This window comes from Phoca vitulina, unplaced genomic scaffold, assembly GCF_004348235.1.
Source record: "Phoca vitulina isolate PV1807 unplaced genomic scaffold, GSC_HSeal_1.0 scaffold9, whole genome shotgun sequence".
In the NCBI taxonomy this organism is placed as follows: Eukaryota; Metazoa; Chordata; class Mammalia; order Carnivora; family Phocidae; genus Phoca; species Phoca vitulina.
In genome coordinates this window covers 5,870,389-5,883,283 of record NW_022589712.1, presented here as the reverse complement: position 1 = coordinate 5,883,283, position 12,895 = coordinate 5,870,389, and the positions used below count along the sequence as shown (strand labels likewise).

At 37.4% G+C, this 12,895-nt stretch overlaps 1 protein-coding gene and 1 pseudogene across 2 annotated transcripts in view; both read left to right on the top strand.

The window, feature by feature from the left end:
- PACRG (parkin coregulated) overlaps positions 1 to 12,895 on the top strand; it is a 509,483-nt gene that overhangs the window by 229,541 nt on the left and 267,047 nt on the right. The gene's annotated exons all lie outside the window — the stretch shown is intronic.
- On the top strand, positions 8,853 to 11,616 carry LOC116634356 (annotated as a pseudogene).

Genomic DNA, 12,895 nt, shown 5'->3' with positions numbered 1-12,895 from the left:
ATTTGATTTAATTAGGTAGGCCTACCCAGCAGTGAGTATCAAGTAGTGGAGAAATTTGGCTCCTCTGTAATGAGAAGTCATAACCTGGAGGTCTGACAGCTGGATCCAGCGCTTAGATGTGCTTGATAAGCCTGAATAATTGTTTTTTTGTGAGACATTTACAAATGGAGAATTTTCATGTCCAACTCTCTGGCTTCTCTTGAGTACTGCAAGGTCTGACAATACTGAGCGTTATGTTCTTGTGTGTCAGTAAATGTCTGGAATCAAGTAACACCTTCCTTGTTTTCTCCATTCCCATGGGTTCCTACAAAGTCCACCATGGTAGTCTAATACCAATTTATGTTAATTATTAACCCTGTTTGCATTATTGTTTTTCTCAAAGTAGAGAAATATTCCTATGCACCCAGATTGACTGGGTGAGCCACATGTTGCCAGAAAAATGAGAGAGAGCAAATTTTTGTGTGAAAGTGAATAATCACCTTGTTGATGGATATACAAATAAAATATGTCTGTGGGGAAAGAACGAGACACCGCCTGACCCTATGATTCACTTTACTTGTATGGTTCCTATAAGCATTTGAATTTTAATTCTTGCTTTCCAAATATCAGTGATAAAAGGAAGAGAAAATTGAGTCTGTTGGCAGTACAAGAATGGAATTAGAAATGATATGCGCTGGAAAAATCTGGGGAAGTAAAAGTAGCAAGAGATGGAGAAAGGAAATATTTCTAATTCAAATCTCACTTTTTTCCTATATTCACTTCTTGCTGAATATTGTTGTTTTGTTTCTTAATTATTTTCTCTCTCTCTTACTCCCATCCCCTTCCCAGAAATTAGTTTGTTTATTAACAGCCATAGGTAGAATGGACTCATAAGGAAATGAAGTCTAACACCAACTACAGCAACAATGACAACAATAGCTATTATTTCTTGTCCTTCTTTTCTCTGCTTGCCACTAGATTAGGTGTTTTATTTTTTATTTTATTTTTTTTTTAAGATTTATTTATTTATTTTAGAAGGAGAGCACAGGGGGTGGGGGGAGGAGCAGAGGGAGAGGGAGAGAGAGTCTCAGGTAGACTCTGCGCTGAGCATGGAACCCAACGGGTATTGATATCACAACCCCAAGATCATGACCTGAGCTGAAACCAAGAGTGGGACACTTACCTGACTGTGCCACCCAGACGCTCCTAGATTAGGTGCTTTAAATAAATTAGCCCTAATCATCACAACATTTATTTAAGGTAACATTGCCAACCCCATTTTTACATATGCTGGGACTGAACCTTAGAATGGTTAGGTAATTTCCCCAGCTAATAAAAGCAGACCAAGATTCAAATTAGGTTCACATGACTGCGTTATGCATGCTCTTTCCACTTGGACTTACTTAATAGTCGGCTAACCATTCCAACTGGATCATTAACTCATGTTTAAAAAAATAATAACCCTATCAGCGTGTTTCAGAGTTCATTGATTCTGAAGTATAACTTAGAAAAAATTCTCTTATTATAATTTAAGCCACGGTTGGTCTTTACTTTTCAAACTAACACATGAAAAGATTTTAAAATTTCAGAGCTTTTGTTGTGTACTTTTCTGATACATATGTAACTTTATATACAAAGTATATTAGTTACGATATATAGCGTTGATAAAATTCTAATTTATATGTTTGTACTTTCATATATATGCAAATTCCATTTGTGTATGGAATTTAAATACTTTCCTAACGAACATATTTATTTGTTCATTTGTTCATTCATTTAGAGCAGTAGTATACAGACAAAAGCCCAGGCTGTCAGTCAACCCAGCATACAAGATCTGGCTCTACCATTTACTACTGTAAGACCTTGTTCAAGTTACTTCACTCTCTGTATTTTAGGTTTTTGGTGTTGGGGGTTTTTTAATTTTAAAATAGGACTAACAATGCTGGCTTTATTTGAAAAATAAACTCATATGCAGTTTATCTGTTTCTCCTTGACTGTGCTGTAATAGTTTTCCTCTTTTAAGAAATATGTCCATTTCATCCACATTGTCATTTTTATTGGCATAAAGTTCCTCCATAATGTTCTCATATTATTAACATAACAAAGTATTACAGAATATTACAGAAGACTATAGAGTAACAATGAGGAATCAGCAGTGGTATCACCACTCTCATTCCCCTAAGTGGTCATTTGTGTCTTCTCTCTTTTTTAGTGATCTTTATGTCAGAGGCTTATTGATAGTACTGATCTTCTCAAAGAGTCATCTTTAGGTTTCACTGATTTTCTCCATTACTTTTATGTTTTCTATTTCATTAATTTCCACTCAAGTATTTCTTTTCTTTTTCTGTTCTTTTTTTGTGATTATAGTTGACACACAATGTTACATTAGTTTCAGGTGTACATAGTGATTCAACTTCTCCAAGCATTATGTTCTTCTCACCCTAAGTAAAGCTACCGTGTGTCATCACGCAGCACTGTTACAGTTATCATTGACTGTGCTCCCTATTCTGTGCCTTTTATTCTTGTGACTCATTCATTCCATAACTTACAGTCTGTATTTCCCCCTCCCCTTCAACTATTTTGTCCATCTTCCTACCCCCTTCCCACTGGCAACCATCAGTTTGTTCTCTATATTTATGGGTCTGATTCTGCTATTTGTTTGTTTATTCAATTGTTTTGTGTTTTTAGATTTCACATATGAGCAAAATCATGTAGTATTTGTCTTTCTCAGTCTGACTTATTCCTCTCAACATAATGCCTTCAAAGTCCATCCATGTTGTCACAATGGCAAATCTCATCCCTTTTTATGGCTAATATTCCATTATATCTATATCTACATACCACATCTTTAGCCATTTATGCATTGATGGACATTTAGGTTGCTTCCAAATCTTGGCTATTGTAAATAATGCTGCAATAAACATACAGGTGCATCTATCTTTTCAGATTAGTGTTTTCATTTTCTTTGGATAAATACCCAGTAGTGGAGTTATTGGATCATATGGTATTTCTGTTTTTAATTTTTTAGGAGCCTATATACTGTTTTCTAAAGTGGCTGTATCAATTTAATTCCCACCGACAGTGCATGAGGGTTCCTTTTTTTCTCCACATCCTTACCAACACTTGTTATTTCTTGTCTTTTTTATTTTAGTAATTCTGACAAGTGTTAAGGTGATATCTTATTGCGGTTTTGATTTGTTCTAACAAAATAGCAACAGCATTTTTCACAGAACTGGAACAAATGATACTAAAATTTATATGGAACCACAAAGACCTCAGATAGCCAAAGCAATCTTTTTTTTTTTTAAAGATTTTATTTATTTATTCATTAGAGACAGAGAGAGAGAAGCAGAGGGAGAAGCAGGCTCCCAAGGAGCAGGGAGCCCGATGCGGGACTCGATCCCAGGACCCTGAGATCATGACCCAAGCCGAAGGCAGACGCCCAACCATCTGAGCCACCCAGGCGCCCAGCCAAAGCAATCTTGAGAAAAAAAGAACAAAGCTGGAGGTATCACAGTTCCAGATTTTAAGATATGCTACAAAGTTATAGTAATCAAAACAGTATGGTATCCGTACGAAAATAGACACATGGATCAGTGGAACAGAATACAGAGTTCAGAATTAAACCATGCTTATCTAGTCAGTTTAAGAAAAAGGAGGCAAGGGGGTGCCTGGGTGGCTCATTCGTTAAGCGTCTGCCTTTGGCTCAGGTCATGATCCCGGGGTCCTGGGATCGAGCCAGCATTGGGTTCCCTGCTCCGCGGGAAGCCTGCTTCTACCTCTCCTGCTCCCCCTGCTTGTGTTCCCTCTCTTGCTGTGTCTTTTTCTGTCAAATAAATAAAATCTTCAAAAAAAAAAAAAATGAAATGAAAAAGGAGGCAAGAATATAAAATGGGGAAAAGAGAGCCTCTTCAATAAATGGTGCTGGGAAAACTGGACAGCAACATGCAAAAGAATGAAACTGGACCACTTTTTTTTTTTTATAAAGATTTTATTTATTTGACAGAGAGAGATACAGCAAGAGAGGGAACACAAGCAGGGGAAGCGGCAGAGGGAGAAGCAGGCTTCCCGCTGAGCAGGGAGCCCCATGTGGGGCTCGATCCCAGGACCCTGGGGTCATGACCTGAGTTGAAGGCAGACACTTAACGACTGAGCCACCCAGGCGCCCTGAAACTGGACCACTTTCTAACACCATACACAAAAATAAACTCAAAATGGATTAAATACCTAAATGTGAGACCTGAAACCATAAAAATCCTAGAAGAGAACACAGGCAGTGATTTCTCTGACATCAGCCATAGCAACCTATTTCTAGATATGTCTCCTAAAACAAGGGAAATAAAAACAAAAATAAACTATTGCAACTGCATCAAGCAAAAAGGTTTTGCACAGTGAAGGAAACCATCAACAAAACAAAAAGCCAATCTACTGAATGGGAGAAGATATTTGCAGATGATATATCTAATAAGGAGTTAATATCCAAAGTATATAAAGAACTTACACAACTCATCACCAAACAAACAAACAAACAAACAAACAAAAACAAGCCAGTTAAAAAATGGGTAGGGTACCTAAATAGACATTTTTCCAAAGAAGACATACAAATGGCCAACAGACAGAGGAAAGGATGCTCAACATCACTAGTCCTCAAGGAAATGCATATCCACTCACATATTTCTTATTTCCTTTGTTTTTTCTACTGTGGTTCATATTTTCTATTTTTTTTTCTAATTTCTTAAGGTAGAAGCTGAGTTCATTGACTTGAGATAGTTCTTTTTTTTTCGAATAGAGATTTTATTGCTATAAATTTCTTTCTAAGTACTATTTTAGTTGCATCTCACAAACCTTGATATAGTTTATTTTCATTCAGTTGAAATACTTCAACATTATTCTTTTGATTTGTTCTTTAACACATGAGTTTTGTTTAATTTCCAACTATTTGCGGATGTTTCCAGATGTTTTCCTGTTACTAATTTCTAATTTAATTTCATATAGTTAGATAGCATTTTTTATATGACTTGAATTCTTGTAAATTTACTGAGACTTGTTTTATGACCCAGAATATGGTCTATTTTGGTAAATGTTCTGTATGCACATTAAAAAATGTGCATGTTACCATTTTGGCTGTAGTTCTCTATAAATGTCAATTAGATTGGTTGATAATGTCATATCAATTGACTGATAATATTATCTAGTTTTCTATATCTTTACTGATTTTTTTGGTCTACTTGTTCTGTAAGTTATTGAGAAAATGGTATTGAAATCTGTCATTGATGAGGAGCCTGGCCACAGGGGAAGTCTTCTTTGTGTGTGTTTCCTGTAGCTTGCAATGGGGGTTGGGGGGGTGGGGAGTCACCAGGTCCCATGTGATAAAGCAGGCAAGAGTGTGTGCGTCACCCAAGGAGTGGGAACGAGTGGCCCTACATTCCAAAGTTGATCTACAATCACATCCACTTTTGCGAACATCTTTCAGTGTGGTTTGAGAATGTTCTTTTAATAAACATCTTTGCTTTGTCAAAAAAAACAAAACAAAACAAACCAAACCAAACCAAACCAAACCAAAACAAAACAAAACACGAACAAAAATATAACCATAGTTATGGCTTCCTCTAATTTTCCTGCAGTTCTTTCAGCTTTTGCTTCGTGTATGTTGAAACTCTGTTATTGGGTGCATAAATGTTTAGGATTCTTATATCATCTTGATAACTGAACCCCTTTATCAGTATGAAATAAACATCTTTATCCCTCGTAGATATCTGTGCTCTAAATGCTACTTTGTTGATGTTAATATAGCCTTTTTACTTTTAATTTACTGTGTCTTATATTTAAAGTATGTTTTTTGGAGGCTGCATATAATTTTTTAACTTTTTTATTCTAATTACAGTATAGTTAACATACAATGTTATATTAGTTTCAGGTGTACAATATAGTGATTCACCAGTTCCAAACATTACTCAGTGCTCATCAGGATATGTGTATTCTTAACTCCCTTCACTTATTTCACCCATCCTCCCACCAATCTCCCCTCTGGTAACCCTTCTGGTAACCATAATTAAGAGTCTGTTTCTTGGTTTGTCTCTCTCTCTCTCTTTTTTCCCCTTTGTTTGTTTGTTTTATTTCTTAAATTCCACATATGAGTGAAATCATATGGTATTTGTCTTTCTCTAACTGATTTATTTCACATAGTATAAGTGGCAAGATTTCATTCCTTTTTATGGCTGAATAATATTCCATTATAGAAATACATATGCCACATCTTCCTTATCCATTCATCAGTTGATGGACACTTGGGTTTCTTCCATAGACTGGCTATTGTAAATAGTGCTACAATGAACATATGGAGGCATGTATCCCCTTGAATTCATGTTTTTGTATTTTGGGGCTAAATAACCAGTAGTGTGATTACTGGATTGTAGGGTAGTTCTATTTTTAACTTTTTGAAGAACCTCCATACTGTTTTCCATGGTAGCTGCACAAGTTTGCATTCCCATCAATGATACATGACAGTTCCTATTTCTCTACATCCTAGCCAACACTTGTTGTTTCTTGTTTTTTATTTTAGATGCTGCATAGAATTTTGCCTTGTCTTTTCTATAATCTGATAAGCTCTGACTTTTAATTTAACTTAATTTCCTTTCATATGATTATCTTTCATATAATTACGATACGGTTGTTTTTGAATATATCATCTTACTATTTGTATTATTATTTGCCCCATCTGTGCTTTTCCATTTTTCTTCTTTTTAAAAAAATTTTGTTGGGGTAAGTATTTTTTATGATTTCATTTAACCTTATTTATTAGTTTGGAATTTTTATTGTTCTATTTTAATGGTTGCCATAAAGTTTATAGTATATATTTTAACTTGTCACACTAAAACTTCAAAAAAGATATTATACCACTTAATATATAGTATAAGAATATTACAACAGCATTCTGCCATTTCTTTCCTCCTAAGGTTTGTGTTATATTATACCTCTTACTTGTACATGTTATAAATCAATACCAAGACATTGTTATTATTCTTGCTTCCAATAGTCAGTTAACTTTTACAAAGACTTAAATAATGGGAAAAATTTACTCATATAGTTATCATTTCTGATGCTCGTCTATCCTTTTTACAGCAACAGTTTTTTATGTGGTGTCATTTTCCTTCTGCTTTATTGACTTCCTTCAACATTATTTGGAGTGCAGTTTTGCTGGTTTTGATTTTTTCGTATGTCTGAAATAGTATATAGTGTAGTGCTTTCTCGTATGTCTGAAATGTTTGCTTTTGAAAAATATTTTTGAGGAATAAAGATAGATATCTTGTTTTACATTAAATGTATCTTTTATTCTCTGGCTGTTTTTAAGATTTTCTCTTTATCATTAGTTTTTTTTTTTTTTAAAGATTTTATTTATTTATTTGAGAGAGAGAGTGAGAGAGAGAGCACAAGAGGGGGGAGGGTCAGAGGGAGAAGCAGACTCCCTGCTGAGCAGGGAGCCCGATGTGGGACTCGATCCGGGGACTCCAGGACCACAACCTGAGCCTAAGGCAGTCGCCCAACCAACTGAGCCACCCAGGCGCCCTTTATCATTAGTTTTAAACAATTTGATTATGATGTGACGTTTCTTATGCTTGAGGTTTATTGAGCTTCTTGGATCTGTTGGGTTATAATTTTCAACAGATTTGGAAAATTTCAGCCATTATTTCTTCTTCTGCCCCCCCCTTTCCTCTCTGTCTTCAGAGACTCCACTTATACTTGTATTAAGCTATTTGAAGTTGTCCCATAGCTCACTGATGCTCATTTTTTTCTGTCCTTTTTTTATTTGGAAACTTTCTGTTGCTATGTCTTGAAGCACATCAGTCTTTTTTTCTGCAGTGTCTAATCTGCCATTAATTGCTTCCACTATCTTTTTCATCTCAGACATGCTGTTTTTCAGCTCTGAAGTTCTAATTTTTTTTTAAATATCTTCCACATCTCTACTTAAGATGTCCAGTCTTTCTTATAGGTTCCTGGGCCTATGAAATACAGTATACTAACTACTTTAATATCCTTCTCTACTAATTCTGTTATCTGTGTCATTTCTGAGTCAGTTTCAATTGATTGATTGGTTTTACTTTTCATCGTGCATCTTAGTTTCCTATTTATTTGTATATCTGTTATGCAAAAACATTGTGAATTTCACTTGCTGGGTAGTAGGCACTTTTGGGTTCCTATAAATGTATTGTAGCTTTGTTCTGGAACACAGAAAGCAGTTTGGTCCCTTCAGGTCTTGCTTTTATGCTTTGTTAGGTAGAACCAAGGCAGCATTTCCTGAGGGCTAATTTTACCCCACTATTGAGCCTTCTGAGTACTCTACTGAGTGACCCATGATTTATGAGGTTTTCCATTTGGGCTGGTGGCAACAGGCAATATTCCCTGCTATGAGTGCTCCAGGCATGTGCTCACTAAGGCTCTCAGATGCTTCTTTCTCCAGGCCGAGGTAGTTTCCTCACACTCACAAAGTGACCAGAATTCAGCTGAATACACTGGAGGACCAGCTGCAGACCTCCAGAGCTCTTCTTGTAGGTCTCTTGTCACTGGTCCTCTGTCCCTGGAACCGCAGCTGCCTTGGGCTCCCTGGATTCCCTCTGTCCCCTCACCTCAGGGAGAACACTGGGCTTCTCCTCTTTGCTCCACTGACTGCAGACTTCCTCCAGCCATTGAGTGGGGGGCAATCACAAGTCTTATCTCATTCATTTTCTGTCTCTCAGGGATCAGTGTCCTTCATTACCCAATGTCCAATGTCTTGAGAACCATGTTTCATGTATTTTCATATGTATTTCATTTTTTATATATTTTATTTTTTCATATATTTTTTAGTCGTTTCAGGTATGAGGGTTAATCAGATCCCTCTTTCCCCATCTTGGTCAGACCTGGAAGTTGCTGAGCTCCAGACTGAACCAGAATTTCCTGTGGGCCCTTCCCAGTTCACCAAGCTCAAACAGAAAGCAGCCGTCTCACTGGGCAGCCAGGAGTCTTGGTCCCAAGTCACAGAAGAGCAGCATCTAGCAGTGCAAGTTTAGCTGGGGTGTCATGGCTAAACTGGTTGTTTTTTAAATCCCCGCTCTCAAAGCTTCCTAAATCTAAACTCTCCGACTCACCTGGGCAAACTTTATTGTTTTTGTTCTGAGTTTACAAACTCCAGAGGCATGTCAGAGAAAATAAGGGGACTTGGCCAAAATTTAATCCCTTGCGCTTCACTCAGTGATCCTTTATCCATGTAGGTCCTCAGGTTTTCCATAGCTTCCCTCCAACACACACACACACACACACGCACACACTCATGCACGATGATTGTGCTAGGTTCTTCAAAGATGGGTCACCACAGTACTTCTGTGAGATTTTTTCTCAGCACTTCTTTTCTATACATATCTCTTCTGAAATAAAAGCCAACATAACAACAACATTTCTACAGCAAAATCACAGCCTATTGACTCTGAATCTCAACCACCAGCCTTTCATTCGAATCCACATATGATCTTGTGACTAGTTTTAGTTTGCAGGTTCTATACACCACTCAGTGAAAAGAGGGCCATTTGTGTATCATTTCACATATAGATCTCTTCCTTCTTCCACATGGACCAGTTCACAGAATAACAGGTGGACAAAAGATAGTTTGTTTCCCATTTTAACTAAATTTGGCTAAAGTTTAATCAAGCCCAAGTCTAAAGGTTTCCTAGGAGACACTGAGACCCATTTGTGCTGTCTGAGTGGTGGCCTAGCACCTCACACAATCAGGGGGTCATACATCCCTTCCCTACCCTAAGAAAGAGGTCTGGATTGGGAAACGTGAAAGAGGCTCCTCACCTTCTAAACATCCATATGAGTCATGTCCAGAGGATTCCTGTTAACACCGTCTATGAGGGAAGCATGGAAATACTTGAACTTCAAATTAGCTTTAGCTTTTTTATTTAACTAGTTGTTCAGCCTTGAGCAAAGCACGTTACCGGGCTTGTTTCTGTTTCTTTATCTGTTAGTAAAGAAAAGGCCATGACAATTTGATTTCCAAGAATCTTTGCAGCTCCAGAAGTCTTTGATTGCTTATTTTTGTATAGATATGGGACAAAATAACTATGAGAGAGGGTAGAATCCTGTGTTTCATTCAGTAAATTCTATGAAGCAGAAGACTAAAAAGTATGTGGACAGACCTATTTAGCGCGCCCACATGACAACAAAAAAAATCTAAGTCATTAACATAGTTCTTCACATATTATCGAGGCTCATTCATTTAGTAAACATTTCGTTCTTTGAGATATTTGTATCATGTGACCATAAATAAGAAATTAGTAGCACTCTGTGAGCCGCAGCCTTTCGAGGGAGCGGTTGTGTGTTCGCCGTCTTAGGAAGAAGATGTTCTCGTCCGTGGCACATCTGGCGCGGGCGAACCCCTTCAATGCGCCCCACCTGCAGCTGGTACACGATGGCCTCACGGGCCCCCGCAGCAGCCCCGCGGGGCCCCCCGGGCAGCCCGGCCGTTCCCGCAATCTGGCACTAGCCGCTGTGGAGGAGGACAGCTGCGAATGTGGCTCCATGGAGTTTTATGCGCTGTGTGGCTTTGGTGGGGTCTTAAGTTGTGGTCTGACACACACTGCTGTCGTTCCTCTGGATTTAGTGAAATGCCCTTTGCAGGTGGACCCCCAGAAGTACAAGGGCAAATTTAATGGATTCTCAGTTACACTTAAAGAGGATAGTGTTCGCGGTTTGGCTAAAGGATGGGCTCTGACTTTCACTGGCTACTCTATGCAGGGGCCCTGCAAGTTTGGCTTTTACGAAGTTTTCAAAGTCTTGTATAGCAACGCACTTGGGGAGGAGAATGCCTGTCTCTGGCGCACATCACTGTATTTGGCTGCTTCTGCCAGTGCTGCCTTCTTTGCTGACAGTGCCCTGGCTCCTATGGAAGCTGCTAAGGTGCCAACACTTTGAGGGATGCAGCTCCCAAAATGTATAAGGAAGAAGGCTTGAAAGCATTCTACAAGGGAGTTGCCCCTCTCTGGATGAGACAGATACCATACACCATGATGAAGTTTGCCTGCTTTGAGCGTACTGTTGAAGCATTGTACAAGTTTGTGGTTCCTAAGCCCCGAAGTGAATGTTCAAAGGCAGAGCAACTGGTAACATTTGTGGCAGGTTACATAGCTGGAGTCTTCTGTGCAATTGTTTCTCACCCTGCTGATTCCGTGGTATCTGTGTTGAATAAGGAGAAAGGTAGCTAGCAGTGCTTCTCAAGTTCTTCAGAGACTTGGATTTAAAGGTGTATGGAAGGGACTCTTTGCCCGTATCATCATGATTGGCACTCTGACTGCACTACAATGGTTCATCTACGACTCTGTGGAGGTCTACTTCAGGCTCCCTCGCCCTCCTCCACCTGAAATGCCAGAGTCTCTGAAGAAGAAGCTTGGGTTAACTCAGTAGAATGATCAAAGCAAATGTGGACTGAATCTGCTTGTTGATCAGTGTTGAGGAAAGTGCAAGAGGAACTTTTATATATTTGACAGTGTAAGAAATTGTCTATTCCTGGTATAATTACTATAGTCTCTTGCCTAAGGCGAGGGTTTTAAACCCACGGTTGAAATAAACCCAACTATTCATGAAAAAAAAAAAAAAAGAAATTAATGGCGGAGATAAGAATAAAGTGTAAGATATTTCCAAGTCCTTTGTCCTGTATGAATCTCTCATTTTATATATTATTCTATAAAATAAAATTATGCCATATTAAAAGAAAATGAACTCAGCATTGAAAAGGTAAAACTTTCCATGACTGAAATTTATCTTATTAGGATCTCAAATTTAATATTGCATTAATGTGGCTCATTACATTTAATGATTTCAATAAAAATAAAGACAGTAGTCCTCAAAATTTGCTTAGATCTTCTTCCTGTGGTCTTTAGAAAAAAACTTGCTTTTCTGTGTGGATCTCCTCCAGAATTTTTAATCTAAGCATGATTTCTTTGATAATCCAAATTATGGAAATTATTAGCACAGCTAGCCACTTGTTTCCTTCAGACAATGAACAGTGCACTAATTAACTATGCTGTGGCACATTCCGTCGATGATTAACCAACTGTGATGGAGTTATTTACACCTCTGGAAGCTATGCAGAATTTTACACATTTGAAGCTGGGGCTAAATCATCCCTGGCAATAGAATTTCAAACTTACACTTAAAAAGCTGCTGAAAAACTTTAAGTGTAAGTTTTATTATTGTTATAAAATTATATTTTTATGAGATTTGTGTTTTCATTTGTTAATGGATTATCATTTTAAAAAAGAGAAAGTTGTGTTCAGTGAGTAGAAAGAATTGAAAGTTATAAATTCTTTGTTTTCAGTGATGTGAAACATACTAATATTTAAGTAAAATGAGATCCTCCTATATTTAGGCATTTATATATTTGTGTTATTTACATAGCTGGGCTTCTGTTAGTGGAAAACACAGAAATGTTCATATTCAAAACAAATAAAAAATGATACTAAACTTTGTAGTCTTAGTAGTTTGGCATTCAAGGTCATTTTGAAGATGTTAGATTTCAATAGCATTTTGTCTAGTAAAAAAAAATTTTTTTGATTCCCTCACAAATATGCTATAAAACAGAGCTTGTATGTTAAATTTAAAAACCGGAGGATTGCCATGTGATCCACTACACCAACTCTGTTTTGCCATACTGATGATACTGAACTGTTACTTGCTTTTTGCAGAGATAATAAAGCAAAATACTAGATTCTGATTTATCTAGTGTTTTACTAAAGCAAAATCCATTATTTGTTGTTTTGTTTTTTGTGTCATTCCCTCAGAAGCAGCAGCAAGAAATGAAGAGTTCATGCTGAGGATTTTATTAGCATGCTTACATGTAGATGATCCTTCCTGTGACAAGTCTGGAGGAAAACAGATGTAAACG